The following is a 17482-nucleotide window of genomic DNA, read 5'->3' on the forward strand; positions in this document are numbered from 1 at the left end:
TCTAGAGCAAATGTAGACAGCATGCAGCATGTGACTAACAGAAACAGGACTAACATGGCAGCTGCAGCTACTGTGGGATTTCCAAAGAGAGCTCATATCTTCCCAGCCAATTCTAAGACTAACTCAATAAAATGGGCATACTCAGTGCAGCCCAGGGCTGAGTCACCAAAATGCAAGTCAAGTCTCATTATTAACTGTCATAATTGTGCTGCCAATAAGGAGTCCAAAAGAAAAAAAAAGTGCTTAGCATTTGGTCAACAATGCCACAAGTGTACAAAATCTAACCGCTTTTGAAAGCTATGTAAATTAAGCAAGCCTCATTCATTTATTAATAAAGCTCATTCAAAAAAGCAAGCTGATCATATAGAAAGCTGCAACTCTACTTTCTATGTAGATGGTGTATCAGTGGTTGGTGAAAAGGTTAATGCAGTTGATTTGATGGCAAAAAACAAAGTATTTTGTACTATCCTGTTTAATGGCAAACTTACAGAGCTCAAAGTGGACACTGGTTCAAAGTGCAATGTTACGTCAGCAGAAACATTTGCTAGAATACGAGCTGGTGAACAACTTAATTTGGTCAATTGTGCCAAGCTTGTTGCTTATGGAGGTGAGGGAATTCAAACTGAAGGCTCATTAGTCCTTTCATGTTATTCAGCTGGGAGAAGTTACAGCTTGCAGTTTTTTTTATGTGGTCAAAATACCTGCACAATCATTATTAGGTCTTAGAGACAGTTTAAAAATGAAACTGCTTTCCTTTCCAAAGAGGTCCATCATGTAAGCACGTGTCCCAGTTACAGTTTCACCAATGCTATTTTCTCAGAGTATGCTGATATTTTTGAAGACAAGCTAGGTAAACTTTCCTCTATGGAAAACAGCCTGGGTTTGCCTCTCACTCAAGCTACCCTGTCGAAAACAGTTCAAACAGTTCTAATAAAGAGGCTTCTTTGGTCAACACACATGTGAGACCAAATAATGAAAGTAATGCAACACCTACAGTAAGTAAGACTTCTTTTACCAACTACAGAGAACGTTGGGCTACCAATAATTATAATTTCCAACAGAATGGTAGTCCTAAACTTACCTCCAAGAGAGGAAGTTTAAATATATCAATGGCTGATTCATTGAAAGAATTTGAGAAAAAACTTTTCAAATTAAAAAAAAAACAGTTAGAAAACAGTTATTTGGATCGGAATATAAAGTTGGGTTTAGTCCCTAAAGGATTGCGTTTATGGAGGTACCCGAATGGGTCTGAAAACAACCAAGATATGCTTAAAGAACTACACCAACTTTTTGACAAAACTGGGGTGTGCATTATGGAACTTATGGTTAAATATAATAATGTTAAGATTGACACTTTATTAGATGAATTGGATACTATCAATTCTCATATCACACAGGATCTTTTATTTGAACAGTATTATACTAATTATGTCAACATCATTCAAGATGTGGACAACTGTTGTGACATTATTTTTCAAAAAAAACTGGTCAAATTGCAACGAGACGTTAATATGTACGAAAAAGGACATGTGTATCCCTTTAATGAGAGATGTAGACTGAATCCTGAGAGAAACGCTGATAACAATGCTGACAATGTTGTGACAACCAATGACTGTAGCCATAATATGGAAGAGGAAGTGACATACAATGAGAGAACTTTAAATTCTTCTGGTGTTCGAGGCGTGGACCCCTTAAGTGATGAACCTCGTCGTTCTGAAAGAATAAGGCAGCAGGGTCCAGCACGAGACGACAGTGAGGTTTTTCGTTTGGGAGCGTGAGCCAAAACGAAATTTCAACCTTTAAATCAAGACCGGATTTGGCCCAGAGCAGCGCGAAGGTAAACAAAAAGATTTATAGTTTACATAGCGCTGCTTGTACGGACTTCGACTGTTTTATTTGTTTAAACATTAAAGAGGTCTTTCACCCGCAATATACTGTTAGCTGCTGTCACTGCAGTTCGCAAGATAAAGGGGCTCACAGATCGGACACTAATGTTGAAATTTTGGTCAGTAGACAGCGATCTACAAATGATACTTCTAGTTTTGTTACAAATGATGATAATTATTCTGAACGTCTAGCGGATTTATATGAAACGTTTTCAACACATGAGGAAACTCTCTTAGTATCAACTAACAAGTCTTATAATACTATTAACGAACATGCATTTGTGCCAGTTACTCCTAATGTCAATAATACGGATGACAGTTTGAGTGAATTTTTACTGTGGCTAGAAGGTCTTGAGTGCATCAATGCATGTGATTATAGTAATAATGGAAACTCTAGTTTCAACAAATTCTATCATACTCAAACTGACATTGGGAACAATGTAGTTTGTTATGCATCTAATATACACAATACTGATATTTTGTTAAATATGACTACACACAGTATTATGGAATTGAATAATAGTAATCAGGGTAATTTTATAGGTTTGGATACACATAATGATTTCATGTATGGCTGTAATTTATTAAGTGAATGTAGTTTTCATTTAAATAATGACACTGATACAGATTCCTGTATGAGACCAAGGGAATTGATATTTATAGACTCAATGACAACAGGTAGTCATAATGTGAGTGTAAATAATTCACCATTGTTTTGTTCTAATGTTATTACACCTGAGTTGGGTCCCATAAGTAAACCTAATATTATATGTAACAAAGCCAAAGATTATAAATTATATAATTATTCTAGTTTGGTTCTAGACACTAAACATGTTGAAACATTATCTAAAGGTTTTAACTTTGTACCTTGTAGAAATGCTAACATAGTAGACATTATGTTCGATCTTAAACTTTTTGTTCGTAAGTTAAATCTGGCAGCTTATTTTGGTTTTAGTGACAATAGAAATGATATCATTCAATTGCACAGGCCTAGTATATTCAATCCACCTTATATTAAAATCACTGAAATATTCGAAAATATGTGTGAATTTGATATTAGGGATTTCTTTCAAAATAAAAAATATAGTCATTTTTGTAACATGACACAACATGACATTAAGAATATAGAATTTCTATGTAATATCAAAACAATTCGCATTATGAAGCCCGATAAGGGCAACGGAGTGGTTATAGTGGATAAATGTGATTATGTGTCTGAAATGTTTAATATGCTTAATGAAGACAACTATATTGAGGTCAGTAAACATGAAATTAATATAGCCTATCAAAAGATAGATTTGATGTTAGAAGATATGCTATTTCAGGGTAACATTAGTGAAACTGACTTTGAATACATGAATAACAATTTTCCTTTGGTCAGTGGAATATTTGGGATACCTAAAATCCATAAAGGCCTTGATAATGTTCAGTTCAGACCAATAGTTGATGGAAAAAGAAGTAAGGTGGCATTTATAAGCAAATATGTGGACAACAAAATGAAGCCAGGGTTAAAAAGCTTTTCTTATATTATGAAAGACTCTTGGCATTTTTTGGAGAGAGTAAAGAAAGTTGATTTTCAAGAGAATTGTTACTTTGTGACGATTGATGTAGTCAATTTATTTACATCTATTCCCCATGACGTTGGTTTAACATGGTTGGGAGAACAACTGTACGCCACAGGGAAGTTTGATCAGGATGATATAAATACTTGGGTGATATTAATGGAATTGGTCTTACACAATAATTTCTTGTTTTTTGAAGAACGTTATTTCAAACAAAATACAGGTGTTGCTATGGGGGCCGCTTGCACCCCCACTTATGCCAATTATGTAATGGCATTTTGGGAGAACAATTATGTTTTCAATAGTGAATACTGTCCATTTATTAAATTTTACACACGTTTTTTGGACGATATTTTCATAATTTGGCAAGGTGAAAGGTTAGCACTAGAGGCCTTCATGGATTATATCAATCAAACTGCTTGGTTTTTAAAATTTACTTACAATATACACAAAGACAAAATAGCATATTTGGATGTGAGTTTAGCATTTGTTCAAGAAAAGGGATGCCTGGTTTCAAATATACATAGAAAATCCACATTTTCCAATTCATATCTTCATTATGATAGTTGGCACCCTAAGTACCAAAAAAGAGCTATTGTCAAAGGACAAATGGTGAGGGCGGCCCGTATGGTGAGTGAAGTGTCTGATTTCAAAATGGAATTGGAATTTATAGCACAACTATTTCTTAATAGGGGTTACCCTAGGATCTTATGTGAAGAAATTATGAACGAAATACTTTTTAAAAGAGATAAAGGCATTATTCAACCGATCCTTAAAAATAAGGTGGAACTTTTTAGTGGCACAATGGAACAAAATAGTGATGATTTTGTATCAAAAGGGAATTTCTTGTTTGTTTTGACCTACAATGTTGATGCTGACTTTGTTAGAATGATTATAGAAAAGAATTGGGAATCCTTTTGTAGGTTAAAGGATTTTCAAGATTTTGCTATTCGTCAAATTAAATTTGTTTTTCGTAGAGATATAACACTGAAAAAGATGTTTGAAACATGTACATTAAACAATGGTACTATTAATAACAAGACTAAAGGTAACTTCAAATGTGGAATGTGTTTGACGTGTAGGCATATTATGCCGACTGGCAAGAAATTGGTGATTAATAATATACCTATTAATGTTATGGGGCACTTTGATTGCTATTCTGTTAATGTGGTATATATTGCCGTATGTCAGTCATGCACCGCCTTTTATGTTGGAAAGACATGTAGGTGTTTTAGAGAAAGAATAAAGGAACATATATTGGATATCCAACATAAAAAACCTTCAAATGCCTTGGCAAGGCATATTATAACATATAATGATCATTATTTTAAGTTTTGTATTATACAACAGTTAGAAAAAGACCCACAAGGTAGAGTTACTGAATTTCATTTAGACGTCTGTGAAATTAAATGGCAATTTAAACTAAATGCACACTCATATCCAGGGCTGAATGAGTTTGTGTCAATAAAGCCATTTTTGAGATTAAGACACATTCTGGGATAAACATATCTACAAACATAAATATAAAACACTATATAAAATTAATTAACACAATATATGGTATATAATAAAATTAAATAAAACTTTTAACATATACATTTACTAGCATTATAACAATAATATACATATATTTTATATTTTAGCAAACATTTTATAAATGTATTTAATAGTAATATGATATGTTATGTACATAGTTATTTAAAACAAGTAATATTTGGTTATAAATACAACAAAAATTAGTTATTATTTTAGGTGGGGTAGTTTCTGTGATAGCTATGTGTTTTTAACAAAGTATTTTTTAACAATTGATTAATTGTCAATTTATTTGAAGTGTTAATTGTTCTAATTTGTGAGTTACTATTGATTGTGGTTAAATACTGGTTCAACACACTCTGAAGAAGTCATTTGACGAAACCTAGGTCAGTTGTGGAGAACCGGTGTTTCATTGTGATGTATTTCCAGTTGGTGATGTTTGTGCAATAAAGTACTGTGGTGGTTGAGCTCCAGACTCCTTGGATTTTTATATTGGTCGTGTCTGGGTTTGGTTCCTGGTTGGTGTAAGCTAGGTAAACTTCCAGTTGTGTACTCCATGAAATTATACCCAGAGGTCAGTCCAGTGGTCAGACCTGTGAGAAGATGTCAGATAGCTATACAGGACAGAGTCAAAGTCTAGTTAGATAAAATGATGTGGCAAGCAAGCAAGCACCCATACCAACTGAATGGGTGTCTTCCATGATAGTTGCTCATAAGAAAAGTACAGATGAAATCAGAATATGTATTGACCCAGGAGACTTAAACAAAGCATTAAAGTGACCCCACCATCCCATGCATACAGTCAAGGAAGTTGCTGCCCTCATGCTAAATGCCACTGTTTTTTGTCTTAGATGCAAAAAGTTCATTTTGGCAAGTAATGCTTGATTGCAAATGTTCACTACTGAATACATTCAGTAAGCCATTTGGTAGATGCAGATTTCTCAGAATATCTTTTAGAATAAATTCTGCCAGTGAAGTCTTTCAGTGTGCAATTGAGCAATTTTTTTCAGGCTATCCATATGCTATAATATTAGATGATTTACTAGTTGGAGGTCGTGGTGAAGCAGAGCATGACACAAACCTCAGGAATGTTCTGGAAAGAGAATGGGAAGGAATCTAAAGCGTAATGCTCTAAAATGTAAATTCAGGCTGAGGGAAGTTATTTATGTCAGTCATTTATTTACCAGTTCAGGCTTATGACCAGATCCTTCCAAACAAACAGCCTTTCTTGAGATGCCAGCTCCAGGCAATGTCCAAGCCGTACAGTGTTTTCTTGGTATGGTTAACTATTTGGGCAAGTTTATAAGAGACTTCAGTAAATTATCAACATCCTTAAGAGAGCTGACATGCAAGAATGTTACCTGGTCCTGGTTGGAACAACACCAAAGAGCATTTGATGACATGAAAAAGAAAACTGCCAGTTCAGCAATGTTAAAGATACTGTGATGTCTACAAACCAGTAATTCTTTCCTGTGATGTGTCAAAGTTTGGTCTTGGTGCTGTTATTCTTCAGGAGAATAGACCAGTAGTCTATGCATCCAGAACTCTTACCCAAATTGAGATGCAGTATTCTCAGATTGAGAAGGAACCTTAGGTAATTATATTTACATGTTTGAAGTTCCATGAGTATATTTATGGCTGAGCTATCCAGAAGGAGACTGATCATCAACCTCTAGTCACTATTTTAAAGAAGCCTATGCACACAGCTCCAGCAAGAGTACAAAGAATGATGCTTGGATTAAAAAAGTTAAACTTTAAAATGGTCTATACAAAAGGCAAACTTCTTTATCTGGCTGATACCTTAGCCAGATCTCCCAGAAATGCCACAGAAAAGCTTGATGCAGAGAATTTTGACTTTGATGTTATGGAAATGCATAATTTTTCTACCACAAGACTTGATGAGCTAAGAGATCATACAAAGACTGCTCCAATTTTGCAAAAGCTTAACCACTTCATCAGTTTTGGATGGCTGTCAAAGCAATCGCGTGTACCAACAGAAGTGCACCATTATTTTCCTTACAGAGATGAGATGTTGACAGAAGATGGTGTCATTTTCAAAGGTCCTAAAGTTGTCTTTCCTTCTTCCTTACAACATGAATACATCCAGATTTTGCATTGTGGCCACCCAGGTTCCAAAGCTACCAAAAGAAGGGTGAGAGGACTAGTATGTTGGCCTTCTCTGTCAAATAATATTGATAAAGTACTTTCATCTTGTTCAGCACAAAAGTACTCAACAGCATTTGCAAAAACAGCCACTTCAGCTAAACTAGATTTCTGAACTACCTTGGTCAACAGTAGCCATTGGCATATTCGAGTGAAATAGTCAGTTACTTAGTGTTGGTAGACTCTTATTAGAATTGACTTGAGATTGATCTGCTACCTAATCTAATACCCATTACTGTCATTACATAATTTCTCAGTCCATGGTAGCCCACACAAAGTTATTTCTGACAATGGTGTCCAGTTTACCAGTCAGCTATTTCAGAAATTTGATAGAGAACGGGGCTTTATCCATCTTACCAGTAGTGCTGATTACCCACAGTCAAAGAGCCTAGCTGAACGTGCAGTACAAAGTGCAAAGCAATTACTAGAGAGGTCAAAGCATGACAATACTGATGTTTTGTAAAAGCAAACACCAAATGGACACCAACAACACATAAAATGAGAATTTATAAAAACAAATGTCTATAATGGCAAAAGAACTTTAATAAAACAATAAAGGTGAGTGCTTTTGTAGAGAAGATTCCACTTCTTCAGACCATAAATTAACAAAATTAAATAACCAATTTATATTAAAACCAAGAACATTTAAACCAATAACAATAACATTTAAAATCCCATGACACATTAAACAATTATGTTTGTAGTCTCCTACTTTTCAACCTAGGTCTTAACGACACCTTATCATTCAGGCTGCCTTCTTTATCAGCTTATGCATTTAATATCCCAAATAATTCCTTACCTTCTGTGACATTATAAATGTCACCCAGTCAACCATTCTCTTCTATTATTTCAATAAAATTAAAGCTAAAGTTATGTTCATCTGATGTATCTAAAATATGTTTAGCTAAAGAGTTATTATGATTACCTTGTTTAATATCTCTCATATGTTCTCTAATTCTCTCCATTAACATCCTGTTGGTCTTGCCTATATAAAATTTATTGCACAATAGGCACTGAGCTAAATACACTAAATGCTTAGATCTACAAGTAGCTTTTACCTTAACATTATACACTTTCTTTGTGACGGGATGTATAAAATTGTTCATACTGTCTATCAAGTAACAAAAGTTACATCTTCCACAGGGTACAGTACATGCTAATGATAGTTCTGTCCTCTGATCTTTCTTTTTCTTATTATAACAGAAGAATCTTTTTAATGATTTCTTGTTTTTGAAGCAAAGCATTGGTACCTGTCCTATCGCACTGTTAACTTATTCATCTGATTGTAAAATATAGCAGTTCTTGATATTATCACATATTGCTCAGATATTGCTTGAATATGTTAAACAAAGTTTGGGTGCACTTACAGTAAAAACATCTTCACTTTCTCATATATAATTATTATTAAACCTTGAAAAATATGGGGCAGCTCTGTTGTCTTTTAATTCCTTTATATTAACTAAATATTGATCTATCTCTTTCATATTATAACCTCTTTCTGTAAAATTATTTTTTCATAGTATTCATATCTGTTGTAAAAGTTTATTCATTATTAGTTAAGCATGAAATCCTCATTGCTTGGCCTTTAATAATATTTATATATACATATGGTGGATGTAAACTATTGCGGTGTAGGATATGGTTTCTATAACATTTCTTCCTAAATCTAGAGGTATTACTAATATTCAGGCTATCTCCCTTAAGGGGTATATCTAAATTCTTTATCAATATCTCTTTCATATTATAACCTCTTTCTGTAAAATTATTTTTTCATAGTATTCATATCTGTTGTAAAAGTTTATTCATTATTAGTTAAGCATGAAATCCTCATTGCTTGGCCTTTAATAATATTTATATATACATATGGTGGATGTAAACTATTGTGGTGTAGGATATGGTTTCTATAACATTTCTTCCTAAATCTAGAGGTATTACTAATATTCAGGCTATCTCCCTTAAGGGCTATATCTAAATTCTTTATCATTTCCTGAAACATTTAATGTAAACTTCAAAAACATCATAGTAGTATGTATATATTCCATAAATTCTTCCAGTTGTTCATATTTACCTGTCCAAAGGCTAAACACGTCATCTACAAATCTATGGTAGAAGTCAATATAAGAAGTAAACTTGTTAATCTTTAATACATAGTTACTTTCCCATTGTGTTAAAATAGCATTCATGTAGCTGTTATCACACAGGGTACCCATCACTACACCAAATTTTGGAAAGAATAGTTTTTACAGTACATAAAAACATTATTTTCCGATATTGTTTCTACAAATAAACATAATAGACCAATCTTTTCTATACTATATAGGCTGTGCCCCTTCAAATATTCCTTCATAAAGTCTAGTCCCACATCATTGGGGATAACCATAAATAATGAACAAATATCTAGCATCACAAACAAATAATTCTGGCTCAAATCCATATTTGTATATATAGCATTACAGCTCTATTAAAAATTGTTTAGAATCATTTAATACTATCTCATAATTTCCTAAAACAGATCATAGATGTTCCTCTAGAAATACGGACATATTTTCAGTAAACCACCCTTGCCCAGAGACTATGAGCATTTATGGTGGATTAATCTGGTCTTTCTGTATCTTAGGCAAGGCTTGAAACAATGACATTTCTATTAAACAGAACTTATAAACATCTGTAGTAATAACCTTATAGGATAAACAATCATGCATTGTCCTATGTACATTATAAATTAGGTCCTAAATAATGAGAGCATAACAGATTCATAATTCATCTCATCCTTTAGCAAACTTAATATTGCTCTATCATATTTTTCCATTTCCATAATTACTATGGCTCTGCCTTTATTGGTGGATCTAATGCATATATCCATGACAGAGTGTAAGCCTTCCAATCCTTGCTGCTTTTGTTTATTTAAATTAGAAAAATGTTTACTCTGTCAGTTGTTCATATCAAGTATACTATTAAAGTCTCATTCACATACATTGCAAAAAACTTCTAATGTTGAATTCAAATTAGGGTTAACAAGACTATTTTTTTTTAAATATGCTTACTGTTCCATTTTCAGGGTATATAAGTTTTAACATCACTCTGTGTGCAAACGATCTAATATCCATAGAAATATCTCCTAAAATGGACATATTAGCTGGCACGAATGACAGCCCTTTCTGTAAAACAAAGATTTCATCTTGTGTTAAGACTTTTCTATTTTATGTATCAATCCTTCATCATTTGATGTCAGCCTTTTGTTGTTTGTCCCCATATCTTCTTGAAAGATGGAACTTGTAACATCTGTTGTTGGATTCTCCTGCGTTTTCATCCTCTGCTGCTGGAGCAACCTCTCTCCACTGTCACACCATCTCCAATCGGCAAAGGCAGTTGCATAAAAACCTGAGTATGCTGGCTAAATGTACAATTTGTTTTTGGTCGAACATCAGACATTTTACTCTGGTTGAGAGCACCAGAAGTCATAGAGAGTGCTGAACCACTCAATACTGGTGCCGGTAATATTGCAACAGATCCTGTATGGGATTCAACAACATTAGTCAAATTGGCATTATCATTGTCATTGTCATCTCTCTCCACTTGCGTTCCTATTCTATGGTGTTGTACGTTATTATTTATACATTTTGACCATGTAAAAACTTCTCCATTATTAAAATCTTGGAAATCCCTGTGCAGTTTCCTCATTTTTTGTTGCTTTAACCATGATTCATAAGAGAATGGTTGACTGGGTGACATTTAGAATGTCACCAAAGATAGGAAATTATTTTAGATATTAAATTTACAAGCTGATAAAGAAGTGGGCCTGAATGATAAGGTGTCTTTAAGACCTAGGTTGAAAAGTAGGAGACTACAAACATAATTCTTTAATGTGTCATGTGGTTTTAAATTTTATTGTTTTTGGTTTCGATGTACATGGTTTTAATATAAACTGATTATTTAATTTAGTTGATTCATGGCCTGAAGAAGTGGAGTCATCTTTATGAAAGTGCTCCCTTTATTGTTTTATTAAAGTTCTTTGAAGTTATACACATTTTTTTTTATGAATACCAATGTTTTCTTGAATTTGCTTAATCTCAGAAATCTACCCTGTAACAATTTACTTGGCTCACCTGCTCAGAGACTTCTATCTAGGCAAACCAGAACAACCTTGTCTATCAGTTCCAGGTTGGTGCCTAATGCTAAAAACAACAGAACCATCAAAGTCCAACTATTCAAAAAGCATTCATTTCAGAAGTCCAGCTATGATAAAATGAGAAGATTTATTCATCCATTGAAAGAAGGAGATATTGTGAGTATGCAAATGGTTAAAGGTTTTGATTGAATTGGTCAAGTAAGAGGTGTGTGTGCCAAGCTGGGCTCTTACTTAGTAGAATCTGAGGGTATAGAATACAGAAGAAATTGCAGGCATCTTCATCCCATGTCTGAATCGATATCACAGCATTGTACCTGCGATACAGACTCTTAATTTCAGAGCAATCTAAATGATGTTCCTGTTGAAGGGCATGTCTTACTACCTATTTCCATTCCTGATGATGTCCCAGATGTCCCTGAAGTTGAACATGCATCAATGACAGTCCTTGCTGTTAAACCCAGTCCTACTTTTTATGTCACATGATGAGGTCATATTTCCAGACCTAGTGTAAAATGCACAGCAATCTGGACATGATTATCTTCACTTGTAATTAGTTCTGACAAGTGACAAGTGGAGTACCTCAGGGTTCAGTCCTGGGACCTCCCTTGTTTGGCATCTACTTCTCTGAAGTACAGGCCAACACTAAGGGACTCTGGCTAATAATGTTTGCAGATGACTGCAAACTGGGAGCCATTATTGAATCACCAAATTATGTGGATACTCTACAAAAGGGCCTTACAGAAACAGATGCTTGGTGCCAGAGTCATGGTCTCAAGCTCAATGCCAAGAATGTATAGTTATCCCCTTTGGGAAAAAAACATGTACCCGTGAATTATCACATAGGTGGCAGTACACTAAACACCGAAAGTGTGATAAGAGACTTAGGGACACAGGTGGACAGTGGTCTCACCTTTAATAACCACATCGCCACAATAGTCAGGAAATCCTTCTATGTGACACACCTCATCACTAAGGGCATTTCATCCAGAAAAAAGGAGGTCATTGTCCCACTGTACTCATCCCTCATTAGACCCATTATAGAATACAACAACCCATTTGGTATGTACCTCTCAAGACATCTGCAACAACTGGAAAGGCCACAGAAATACCTCATTAAAAGAATCACAGGACTAAAGCAGATGCCCTATTCTGACCACCTTAAAAAACACCAACTATACTCTGTTGCATATCGTCTACTCCGAGGCGATCTCTGCATAACATACAAAGCCATGTCAAACCCAGAGCTGTTGGACATGCTACACTTAAAGAAATCCCAATCCCTCAGAGCCACATGCTCCAGGGATCTAAATATTGTCATCACAATAAACAAAACATGCTGGAGGGATAGGTTCCTGACCCAGAGACTCCCCAGACTCTGGAATAGACTGCCCATACATGTCAAGCAGAGCACCTCTTTGGCCCTCTTCAAAAGGAACCTTGATGATTGAATGGGAGGTAGGAAATTCACCCCAGGGATCACGTCAGTTGCCCTGCTAGACAGGGGTCCAGGGAAGTAAATAGTGTGGGAAGAAATAGCCAGGGAATTTTTATGGCTAGGATTGTATAGGCCCTAAGGCTGATAGCCTAGTACCAACCTATGAACCTATGAACCTATGTATAAATGCATGTCAAAGGATTATTTCTGTATAATTGCATGCCAATGATTATTGTCATTATTACTGTGCATGGCTTATTTCTCAAAGAAGGAAGATGTAGATCAGAGTGTGTGCTGTGACTTTAAGAAACATTTCAAAGTGAGGGCACGTATGTATAAATAGACAGCACGTGCAGGCAGCAATGCCATTTTAAGGGAACGGCCAGAGTGTTAACACGTATGAGTGTAGTAGTCAGTCTATTAGTTTGTTTAATTTTAAGTTACTAAGCCTCAATCCTGATGTGTTTGTATGTAATAAAGCTGCTTGAACTGAACCCACAACCTATCATCTGTTATATCCTGACCGGACAAGCGACAGTAGGTTTAGCTTCCTCCCTTCAAAATCACGACACTAGCTTCCTCTATGCTTTTCCCTATAAATTGTGGCTCTAAACATAAAACACTGTCTGCTTTGCTGTTTCTGAAATCTATTAAAAACCTCAGCTTTGGTCGGCTAAAAACTTGCTGTATTCAACTGGACGTATAAGAGAATTTAAGTACCTTTATCTGCACTTTTTTTTTTTTAAAAAATACAGTATTTAAATTGATTTTAACTGTGTGTTGCAGGAATATTAACTGAACTGGAAGCTAGTCAGTGTTTGCTGAATTTTATTTGCTAGTAATTACAGGTGTGGGGTTAGCCACATTCTTTGATTTCTTGTCCTTGCCTATTTAAGTGGTACAGTGTGAAATATTTTCTGCTTAAAAACCTCAGCTTTGGCCAGCTAAGAACTTGCTGTATTCAACTGGACATATAAGAGAATTTAAGTACCTTTATCTGCACTTTTTTTCCCCAAAAAATACAGTATTTAAATTGATTTTAACTGTGTGTTGCAGGAATATTAACTGAACTGGAAGTTAGTCAGTGTTTGCTGAATTTTGTTATTTGCTAGTAATTACAGGAGGGGGGTAGCCACATTCTTTGATTTCCTGTCCTTGCCTATTTAAGTGGTACAGTGTGAAATATTTTCTGCTTAAAAACCTCAGCTTTGGCCGGCTAAGAAATTGCTGTTGTCAACTGGACATATAAGAGAATTTAAGTACCTTTATCTGCACTTTTTTTTCAAAAAAATACAGTATTTAAATTGATTTTAACTGTGTGTTGCAGGAATATTAACTGAACTGGAAGTTAGTCAGTGTTTGCTGAATTTTGTTATTTGCTAGTAATTACAGGTGTGGGGGTAGCCACATTCTTTGATTTCCTGTCCTTGCCTATTTAAGTGGTACAGTGAGAAATATTTTCTGCTTAAAAAACTCAGCTTTGGCCAGCTAAGAACCTGCTGTATTCAACTGGACATATAAGATAATTTAAGTACCTTTATCTGCACCTTTTTTTTTCAAAAAATACAGTATAACTGTGTGTTACAGGAATATTATCTGAACTGGAAGTTAGTTAGTGTTTGCTGAATTTTGTTATTTGCTAGTAATTACAGGTGTGGGGGTAGCCACATTCTTTGATTTCCTGTCCTTGCCTATTTAAGTGGTACAGTGTGAAATATTTTCTGCTTAAACACCTCAGCTTTGGCTGGCTAAGAACTTGCTATATTCAACTGGATGTATAAAATAATTTAAGTACCTTTATCTGCACTTTTTTTTTTCAAAAAATACAGTATTTAAATTGATTTTAACTGTGTGTTGCAGGAATATTAACTGAACTGGAAGTTAGTCAGTGTTTGTTGAATTTTCTTATTTGCTAGTAATTACAGGTGTGGGGGTAGCCACATTCTTTGATTTCTTGTCCTTGCCTATTTAAGTGGTACAGTGTGAAATATTTTCTGCTTAAAAACCTCAGCTTTGGCCAGCTAAGAACTTGCTGTATTCAACTGGACATATAAGAGAATTTAAGTACCTTTATCTGCACTTTTTTTTTCAAAAAAATACAGTATTTAAATTGATTTTAACTGTGTGTTGCAGGAATATTAACTGAACTGGAAGTTAGTAAGTGTTTGCTGAATTTTGTTATTTGCTAGTAATTACAGGCGTGGGGGTAGCCACATTCTTTGATTTCCTGTCCTTGCCTATTTAAGTGGTACAGTTTGAAATATTTTCTGCTTAAAAACCTCAGCTTTGGCCGGCTAAGAACCTGCTGTATTCAGCTGGACGTATAAGAGAATTTAAGTACCTTTATCTGTACTTTTTTTTTCAAAAAAAATCAGTATTTAAATTGATTTTAACTGTGTGTTACAGGAATATTAACTGAACTGGAAGTTAGTCAGTGTTTGCTGAATTTTATTTGCTAGTAATTACAGGTGTGGGGGTAGCCACATTCTTTGATTTCCTGTCCTTGCCTATTTAAGTGGTACAGTGTGAAATATTTTCTGCTTAAAAACCTCAGCTTTGGCCGGCAAAGAACTTGCTGTATTCAACTGGACGTATAAGAGAATTAAAGTACCTTTATCTGCACTTTTTTTTCAAAAAAATACAGTATTTAAATTGATTTTAACTGTGTGTTGCAGGAATATTAACTGAACTGGAAGTTAGTCAGTGTTTGCTGAATTTTGTTATTTGCTAGTAATTACAGGTGTGGGGTAGCCACATTCTTTGATTTCCTGTCCTTGCCTATTTAAGTGGTACAGTGTGAAATATTTTCTGCTTAATAACCTCAGCTTTGGCCGGCTAAGAACTTGCTGTATTCAACTGGACATATAAGAGAATTTAAGTACCTTTATCTGCACTTTTTTTTTCAAAATAATACAGTATTTAAATTGATTTTAACTGTGTGCTGCAGGAATATTAACTGAACTGGAAGTTAGTCAGTGTTTGCTGAATTTTGTTATTTGCTAGTAATTACAGGTGTGGGTGTAGCCACATTCTTTGATTTCCTGTCCTTGCCTATTTAAGTGGTACAGTGTGAAATATTTTCTGCTTAATAACCTCAGCTTTGGCCGGCTAAGAACTTGCTGTATTCAACTGGACATATAAGAGAATTTAAGTACCTTTATCTGCACTTTCTTTCAAAAAATACAGTATTTAAATTGATTTTAACTGTGTGTTGCAGGAATATTAACTGAACTGGAAGTTAGTCAGTGTTTGCTGAATTTTGTTATTTGCTAGTAATTACAGGTGTGGGGGTAGCCACATTCTTTGATTTCCTGTCCTTGCCTATTTAAGTGGTACAGTGTGAAATATTTTCTGCTTAAACACCTCAGCTTTGTCCGGCTAAGAACTTGCTATATTCAACTGGATATATAAAATAATTTAAGTACCTTTATCTGCACTTTTTTTTTCAAAAAAATACAGTATTTAAATTGATTTTAACTGTGTGTTGCAGGAATATTAACTGAACTGGAAGTTTTGACTCTGCTCTTCAGTTGGTCCCACCCACCCTCCCTGTTTTTGTTTTAGTGTTAATCTTAGTGGCCTTGAAACTGCCCGCCCCTCTTGTAAATTTGTGTTTGGATACTCCTTCTGGGCCCATCTCATTTGCTCACTCAACTGAGTGGAGTGAGATTGTATTCTGATTTCAGGCACTCCTACTGTGTACAAAGAGAGCGTCTGGGAAACAGAAAAAAAAATTAAGCTTGTTTCCTGCCTTTCCTGTTAAGTAGTATAGACTATTTGTAGGCTTCTGAGCCCCCAAGCCCCTCTGTGTTGGAGGGAAGCCTTCTAGCTTAGTTTTTTTTCTTATAACTAGCCAGTTTTCTAGTTTCAGCACTCAAATCTGTTTCTTTGCTCTCAGCACTTGTTCAGAAAAAAAAAAATGCCATCTGCTTTTACTGTACTTGTGTTTCTACCTACTTTATTTTACTTTTGCATCATCTTAAAAGTACTCAATTGTATTTATTACTGCTTGGTGTAACTCATTCTAAGCCTTTTGGTTTAAACACTTGGGCTTCGGACCAGTTGTTTTGCACTGAGAGGGTTTGTGGTCTGCACTGTAGTGGCAGAACAGGTAGCTTACATCCTTCTAGGTTGGGAACTGCTGATTGAGGGCTCAGTGTCTGTTATTCTAAAAGTGTATTAATTCTGCTTTAAGCACTTGGGCTTTCAGGCCAGTTATTTTACATTAAGAGTCTTTGTGGTCTGCACTCTTGTGGGAGGAGAGGCTGGACTCTGCCCTTCTGAGCTGGGAATTTCTGGTTAAAGGCTTATAGTGCATGCTTATCTGAACTGCTTCTTACTGAAGTTGGTGCGCCTTGTTTGCTTTGCCATAGACTGGATTCGGGCCTGCTGGATCTAGCTTTGTTTGTGTAACTTGAGCACTAATCCAGGCATTCTCTAAAGTATTCAATTGTATTCATTACTGCTTGGTAGTATCTTGATTAAAGTGTAGCTATCATTCTAATTCTTTTGGATTAAGCACTTGGGCTTCAGTCCAGTTGTTTTACATTAGGAAGGTTTGTGGCATGCACTGTGGTGGCAGGACAGGTAGCTTTCATCCTTCTAAGTTGGGAACTGCTGACTGAGAGCCCAGTGTCTGTTATTCTTAAAGTGTATTAGTTCTGGTTTAAGCACTTGGGCTTCAGGCCAGTTATTTTACATTAAGAAGGTTTGTGGTTTGCACTCTTGTGGGAGAAGAGGCTGGACTCTGCCCTTCTGAGCTGGGAATTTCTGG

Source organism: Protopterus annectens, chromosome 1.part2, assembly GCF_019279795.1.
Source record: "Protopterus annectens isolate FY-2018-M chromosome 1.part2, PAN1.0, whole genome shotgun sequence".
Classification (NCBI taxonomy): domain Eukaryota; kingdom Metazoa; phylum Chordata; order Ceratodontiformes; family Protopteridae; genus Protopterus; species Protopterus annectens.